At 39.6% G+C, this 8,229-nt stretch overlaps 1 protein-coding gene and 1 pseudogene across 1 annotated transcript in view; one reads left to right on the forward strand and one right to left on the reverse strand.

Moving 5' to 3' along the window:
* RNF128 (ring finger protein 128, E3 ubiquitin protein ligase) overlaps positions 1-8,229 on the forward strand; it is a 232,474-nt gene that overhangs the window by 36,368 nt on the left and 187,877 nt on the right. The window lies entirely within an intron of this gene.
* LOC102846126 lies at positions 3,488-4,388 on the reverse strand (annotated as a pseudogene).

Raw genomic sequence — 8,229 nt, forward strand, 5'->3', positions numbered from 1 at the left:
TTCTTAGCTCCTCGTGGTTTTTGCTTGTAGTATCCTGTAATTCTTCAAGTTTGTCTTTCATCCATTGAAAATATTCAATATTTGTTCTTTTAAATTCTGTGTCAGAAAGTTCCATCAGACTTTCTGGCTTCAGGAAATCCATTGATACTGTGTCACCCTTTGGGGGTTACATCTTGCTTTGCGCTTGTGTAGTGTGTTGAATGGCTTGCTTTCTTCGAGACGTTGATAAGTTCTCAGTTGGGCAGCTACCCCACTTTTGCTATTCTCTGAACTTCTGACCCCAGGGAAATATCAGTTCAAAGCCTGTGAGAACAGCCTCTTGTAGGTAAGACAAGTCAAGGTGCTCTGGGTTAAAGGCAAGTTGATTGACCAGACATGTAGGCACAAGTGTGGAGCCAAATAGGGTGGGGTGATCACTAGGGCGGGTCAACCACTAGGGGATCCTCACTCAGACTTCAGCTGTCCAGGTATGCTCACGATTGGGGTCCCTACTCAAATTCCAGCTGTCTTTCTCCCACCCAGTGGTTTTTTACAAAGGCTGTCCCTGTTCAGTGACACTTACCCAGGTGCCCTCGTGCAGCAGCCCCTACCCAAGCAGGTTCCTGGGTCCAATGGGACCTGAGAAGTCAAAATCAAATTCCCACTGACCCACTCACCGCTGGCTGGTCTGCAGTTTCCACAAAAGTCCAGACAAATTACCACTGGCTTGCTTGTTCCTGGGCAGCTGGCGTGGCCCAAGAGAGCTCAGCTAAATTCCACTAGTGGGCTCACCCTTGGGTACTCTCCCAGGCTATTGGTGGTGCCCAAGAAAACCCAGTCAGGATCCAAATGGCCTCTCTCCTGCTAGATCAGTCCCACATCAGCTTGGCTGGTGGCATTGGGCAATGGTTGGAACCATGGCATGGGTTTGTGTTCCTGTAGCTCTGAAAGGCATTGCTCCAACAAAATTCTGACTCAAAATCCTACTGTCCACAGCTATTGGTTAGTCTCTGTGTGGCAGGAAGGACTCTCTAGTGTCCCTGGGGCACTGCGGGGATGGGGTTGGGGTTGGGGCACCACTGCGAACAGGGGTGTGGGACTGGGGAGCCTCGGGGGCCTCAGGGCTGGGGCAGTACCAAGGGCACGTGGTTGGCGGTCTGTTCACAGATGTTAAGCTGCCAAGTCACCCATCCTCAACACATCAGACTTGCTGTTTCGCTGGTCTGCGCCTGGGTCACTGGTTTGCGCCCACGTTGCTGATCTGTGCCTACATCTCTTATCTATGCCCACATCCAGTTTTGTTGTTTCTTTTAGGTGCCATTTGGTTAGCTCTGACTCATAGTAACCCTTGAATTGAACACTGTCGGACCATTTTAATGATGTGCCACCATGACAATCCGGAATGTCTTCAAGAAACATTACTGGTCTCAACTCATTGAAATCTATACTACTTTTTGGGGTGTTTATGTTAATGATAAAAAAATCTGTATTTTGCAGATCAATCAGTAAAATATTGTAGTTGCTTACCAAGTTCAAAAATTGTCCAAATGGAGATATTATATACAATAGTTATTTAAACTTTTTTTTTTTACTTTCGTGGAAATTAATGCACAGAAACATTTGAAATAGTAATAAGGATTTATCTGACTTCCAGAAAAGAAATAAAATTTAAAGATTAAGGGTGAAATTCTATTTGTGTTTAAATCTCTGGCTAGTACCTAGCGCAGAGTATGTGGATTGCGTTCAGCAGTTTTGAAACATTCAAAACTAAACTCAATCCACTGCTGCTGAGTCAGTTCCAACTCATAGTAACCATGTAGGACAGACTACAAAAGCAGACTGCCACATCTTTCTCCCATAGTGTGTTTCGTGAGCTCAACCGCCAACTTTTTGCTTAGCAGTCTAGAGCTTAAACCACTATTTCATCTTAAAATGTCATAGAATATACATGGAGAAAAGATGTGTGACCTTCTCTTTATTAAATTTAAAAATTAATTTTATTCTCTGACAAGACAGACATAGCGTATTACTTCATCAATTTGCATGTACTTTAACAAATAACATTTTTTGTTGTTGTTGTTATGTGCTGTCGAGACACATGTGACTCATAGCGACCTGAAAACTGCTCTAGCCAACATTACTGTCTCTGACACACTGAATCGATCCATCTTATCTACTGTCTTTTTTTCCTGCGCTGTCCCTCCATCCTTGCAAGCATGATGTCCTTCTCCAAGGACTGGTCCCTCCTTGCAACATGTACAAAGTATGTCAGAGAGAGTCTCAGAATCCTTGCCTCCAAGGAGCAACCTAGAGGATGAAACCTGTTTGTTCTCCTGGCAGTCTATGGTATATTCAATACTCTTCTCCAGCACCACAGCTCAAAGGCATCAATTCTCTTCCTATCATCTCTAGTAATTGTCCAGCTTTCTGATGAATAGCAAGTAATTGTGAAGACTATGGCACCTTGGTCTCCAGACTGACATCATTGCTCTTCAGTATTCTAGAGAGGTCTCTGTCAGTAGCCTTTCCCAATGCAATTCGTCTCTTGATTTCCTTGCTGCTGGTACCAAAAGTATTGATTGTAGAGACAAGCAAACTAAAGCTTTTAACAATCTCAATCTCATTACCATCTATTATAATGCTTCCAGTTGGCCCAAGGCAAAAGTCTTTGTTTTCTTGATGTTGACCTTCGATTTATATTGAAGGGTGCAGTTCTTGACCTTCTGCAGCAACCACGTCAAGTTCTCCTCAGTTTCAGCAAATAAGGTTGTGCCATCTGCATAACGCAGGTTGTTGATTAGTCTACAAATCTAATGCCACATTCCTCCTCATAGAGCCCAGTCTCCCAGATGATCTGTTCTGCATATAGATTGAAAAGCTATGGAGACGGGGTACATCCCTGGCATACACCCTCTTAGTTTTGAATAATGCTGTGTCTCTTTGCTGTGTTCTGACCACTGCCTTTAGCAATACCTTTTATAAATATATAAATTTTATATACGTGAAAATGTTTTTTTCAACTCATATTTCTATTTATTCACAGTTTTATAGGTAATAATTATCGTTTTCAAACTTTTAGTAGTCCATGTAATTTCATATAACTGTACAGAAATAATAAGACAAAAAACATTTAATAAGATTAAATCAATCTGATTTATAAAAATTGATATCTGATATTTGTTGTGTGCTCTTGCAAAGGGTGCATAGGGCTTTTTTTGCAGCAATCAGAAAGGTAAAATCTTCTTAACCTCAGATTTTAAGTTTCTTACAAAAGTTACTCTATTCCCTGAAAATACTTTCAAGTTTTTATTTATATGTAGAAATATGCATTTTGTTGCATATATACACATTTTGTCTTTAAACTTTTATATTATCAAACCATTTACATAATTTTATCAGATATAGCACGATGATATCTTAACAAAATCGGCATTAAAGCCTCTGTGCAAAGTTAATGTTGAATTTCCTAGTACACCATCTTGAAAAAATAGTTTAGGATAGTAGACAGCTATGCTTTAGTAGGATTTCCTACAGGTTTGGGATTGTAATGATAGAGGAAAGTAGCTGCTATTACAAGGATGGCTCCAAGGAAAAAGACACTGATTGGCACAAAATCTTGTAGCCAAAAATAGGATATCAGTATTGATAGTATAATGGATAAAGATGTTTCAAATCCTTTTAAAATATTATCTGTATACTCAATAACAGAAGCTATTACAACACCTCCAAGTGCCTGAAGAAAGACTATCCAAGTCAGCTGATTATATCCCTAAAAAAAAATAAAAATTCTTTGACACCAATTCACCAGCATAAATGTACACATCCATTGATCCAAATATACTCCCAAAGAAATCAAGCTGAATGTTTCTTATCCACACTGATTGTTTCCTTTAAGATATTCTCAAAGTAAACCCCAGCAAGCTACTTGCAAAACATTCTATGAGAACTGCCATGAGTCCTATAAATTGACAGTCAACTGAGTGCTCCTTAGATTCAAGTTCTTGAGAATCTGAAGGCCACTGCACAAAAGCAACTCTTGTCATCAAAATCACTAAGGAGAGCCACACCTAATTTTTTACTAAGCATAAACATAGAAAATAATGCCGTTGTAAGAATTTTCAACTAATATTTGACCTGATAAATGGGTGCATCTAGATTTTACAGTGCCACATAAAATAAATTATTTTGAAGAGTATCTATTCCTGATGGAACAGCAAGTTTGTTTCCATAGGTTTCTTAAGAATTTCATACATAGTACATGATTCAAAGCTCTTAGACTACGTTTGCTGTCTTTTAAACTAGTAAAATGCAGGCCATTATCTTCAAAATTTTAGCCATAACCAGTTCAGTAAACGTAGATAGCGAAAGACTAAAATTCCCAAACAGAGGTATTTCAGGTTGGCAGACATTATTTTATCTTTATTTGCCTTCTGCACAGCTGTACTGGCTGTGTGAGATTTGACTCTTGCCCTAGTCTGTCCTCATAATCTGTGTCATAAATCTGGTCTTATGATCTGTGCCCTAGTTACTGTGTCAATCCATAATGCTGAAGTCCTTTCTCTCTTTACTGACCTTCCACTTTTCCAAGCATGATAGCTCTTTCCAAGGAATAGCCTCTCCTAAAATGTCCAATATATGATGAAGCTTTGCCATCCTTGCCTCTAAGGAGTAGCACTTCCTCTGTTCTTTTGGTAGTCCATGGGATATTCAGTACTCTTCTCCAACACCATAATTTAAAGGCATCAATTATTCTCTTGTCACACTTAAATTTTGTCCAACTTTCAGATGCACACAAAGAAAATACGGCAGCTTAGATTAGATGTACTTCAGTCTTTGAACAGATATCCTTGCTCTTTAGCACTTCAGAGAGCTCCTTGTCAGTACAAACGCAACAGGTTTTTTCATTTGTTAACTGCTGCTACAATGGATGCTGACTGAGGATCCAAGTACAATGAAATTGTTGAAGATAACTAGTAATTACAGAACAAGTAGAGGGCAGGAGTCCTGGTGGTGCAAGTGGTTAAACAGTCAGCTGCCAACCAAAATGGTTTGAACCCCTCAGCTGCTCTGTGGAAAAAAGAGATGTGGCAATCTGTTCACATAAAGATTCTTAAAACACCTATTACTGTAAACTCAGAAATGGCTAATAACTTGCTATCCATTGGGTTTTCAAGGATGGAAATTGCATGAATGTAATTTCCCATCTTTCCCCTACAGATGGTGGGTTTGAATCTCCAAAGAGACTCAGCTTTTGGTTTAGTAGTGTAGCTCGCTAGAGAGTTTGCTACCCATACACCCTCTATGAGCCAGATTCACTCTATTCCACAGGGTCACTATGAGTCAGAATCAGCTTAATGGTAAAAGAAGGTAGTAGAAGGCAAAAATGTAAAGGTTATTGAAGATAAAAAGATTCAGAAATTATGATGTCAGGATATTAGTAGGGTCATCAGGGTGTATATTAAAATTATAGAAGATTACAGCAGAAAAGTCAAAGGTAGAAGTGAAAAATTTATAAGATAGAGTCATGGATTGAATTGTGTCCCCCAAAATGCGTGTATGTAATGATATCATGTGGAGGTTATTGTTATTGTTGTTGATTGCCTTCAAGGTGAGCACAACTCATAGCAGCTCTATGAACAAAAAGCCTGAAGCCCCTCTACAACTATTGACATTTATTAAAATTCATAGAGTTTCTGGAGGCATGTTGTTTAAGAAGTAGATGCCACTCCTGCTTCCAAGTGGAACCTATTAGATGAACAAAGTAGTTGAAAACTAATTAAGGCAGTAATGCAACATTCCTTAACACATGACATCATGGTTGGTAAAGAAAATGGCCAAACAAAAACAAGATAAACTCTCAGTGGGATGGATAGATACAATATCCATAATAATAATAATAATAATGTAATAAAATATTCCAATAATCATAAACATGGCACAGGACCAGACAATGCATCATTCTGTTAAATGTTAGGCAGCCAAATTATTGCAGTCAACTCCATGGCAACTAACAACATTTCTAAAATGACAGGTGAATAAGAAAGAGGGAGACATGGAAGAAGGGATCCAGAGAAAGTGACATGGCAAAGGGCATGTCATGATGACTGGGAGGATTAGAAGGGGAAGAACATTTCAAACCAAGAGAATGTTATAAGCAACACCACAGACATGAAGTCCAATGAAGAGTACCGTGTGGTGAAGGTGCAGGTATCTTAAAGAACATGGTCCTCACCCTTTCTCCTAGATATGAGAGCTTGGACAACTTGTTTCAGTATCTTAAGCCTCAAGTTCTTCATTTGTAAATTGGATCCAGTAATAACCAACTGTAATGTCACTGGAATAATTTGTAATGTACGTAAAAGCAGCAGAACCGCACCAAGCTCTTGGTAAACATTCCATGACAATTATGGTAATTAGGAAAAGGAGTAGGGAATGAAGCAATTTAGAAAAAGAAGGCATTTACCTTTTAGATGCCCAGCTGAGACCATGGCAATCTTCTTGCAAATTCAGTATTCTCGCCTATCTCTGTGTCTTGTCTGGAGAATTATTTTGCATTTATGTATCAGGTACCAAGATAAGTGTTTTACATACAAAATCTCATTTACTACTCAGAGCAACTCTGTAGGGCACATTCTATCCCACTCTGCATTTTGCATAAGAGGATGAGTGAGACTGTCTGACACCTATAGGGACACAGCTATCAAGCAGCAGTGTTGCCTACGTACCCCACACGCTGCACCCTTAGTTCTAAAATATCTCTGCTTTGGTCAGAAGACTTCCTTCACCACCCCAGCACCTCATCTGTCCAGGAAAAACATGGCCCACCTCTGCCTTGGCAGCAGCCTTCTGAAAACCCATCTACTCCCTGCCATTTCAAACAGAAGACAACATTTCATTGTTGCCAATTGACCTTAAGCCAACTGCTCCAGTGACCCTTAGCTCAATTGTGACATTCCTCAGTACCTCAACCAACTGCAACTCAACTCATCACCGTCACATTGGAACCAACTCATAGTTGAACCCTCCAGCAGATTTTTGGAGGCTGTAAATTGCATGGAAGAAGACCTGTCTTCTAAGGAAGTGCTACTGAATTCAAACCACCAGAGAGACACAGCCTTTGGGTTTATGAGTACAACTCCCTATGGACTAAATCACCAGGACTCCCTCCACATATTAACAGTTTAAAGAAAGGCATTAGTTTGCTGTGGGTTCTCCTGATGATATGCTCAGGTGTCCACATCACTAATGCAGCATACAGAGAGTCAGCATTCTCTGTCTTTCTTCTTACTACTTTTCAGCTCAATTCTAAATACAGGTTACTCTCAGGACAGCTTCTCATGCATTTACCTCATTGAACTCATACTAGCTTACATGTTCATATTAAGGGAAACAGGAGAAGGAGGGCCTAGAGTCCCACAGGAGCTACTAAAAATGTTTCCACTCAGACACTAGAAATCTTTAGATACCTATTGTGATTTTATACATTAAACAGTGTGATTTCTTGAATTATATATCTTTAATACAACATTCCTTAATTCCACACAGAAAGAGATGTTTCCTTAGGATGTGGATATAATATAACACAAAATAAAGGAAAGTAAACTGAGAGGGGAGACCTCAATACCATCAAGAAATAATTGTCAGTACTGGAGTGCATTCTTTGGGCCTGGGATCCTGTGCTACGAAGTTCCTTGACACCAAGAAAGGACAAGACACATAGAGCTCTACAAGTAACAGAGTCTACCAATGTTGAATGAAGCAAGGACTACTCATTTATGGTATCTCTGTTATAATAACACTGGGTAACTAGGATAGGTAAGCAGTCACAAAGTGGGAGTTTTCTGTTAAGAGTAGTTAAGGAGCTGAGCAGAACAGAATGATGATACTATCTAGAGTATAACCACAACAATGGAATATTTAAAGTGAAATGGAAGCAGGTCTCTTAAGTTCAATTACAATGACATCAGAGTGTTGGCTGGGTCCTCTGGATGATGGAATAACATGGGATGAAAAGGCTGACTGTGATCCAAATGGCAAAGTCTTCAATAAATGTGGATAACTGACAAGGAGGTTGGCTCAAGATCAAGCAATGAGGAAAGGAAAATAAGCTAGTATACCAAAAGTTGTGACTCCTCAAGAAGAAGGGGGGAGGGGGGAGGGGTTTGTGCGGGGAGAAGGGTGCAACAATGAATGAATGGAATCCCAAAATCTCTGTAGATGTTCATTGAAATGAAAAATAAACAATCTAAA

The sequence above is a fragment of the Elephantulus edwardii genome, unplaced genomic scaffold (genome assembly GCF_000299155.1).
Source record: "Elephantulus edwardii isolate Elephantulus edwardi_28Jun2011 unplaced genomic scaffold, EleEdw1.0 scaffold00083, whole genome shotgun sequence".
NCBI classification, from domain to species: domain Eukaryota; kingdom Metazoa; phylum Chordata; class Mammalia; order Macroscelidea; family Macroscelididae; genus Elephantulus; species Elephantulus edwardii.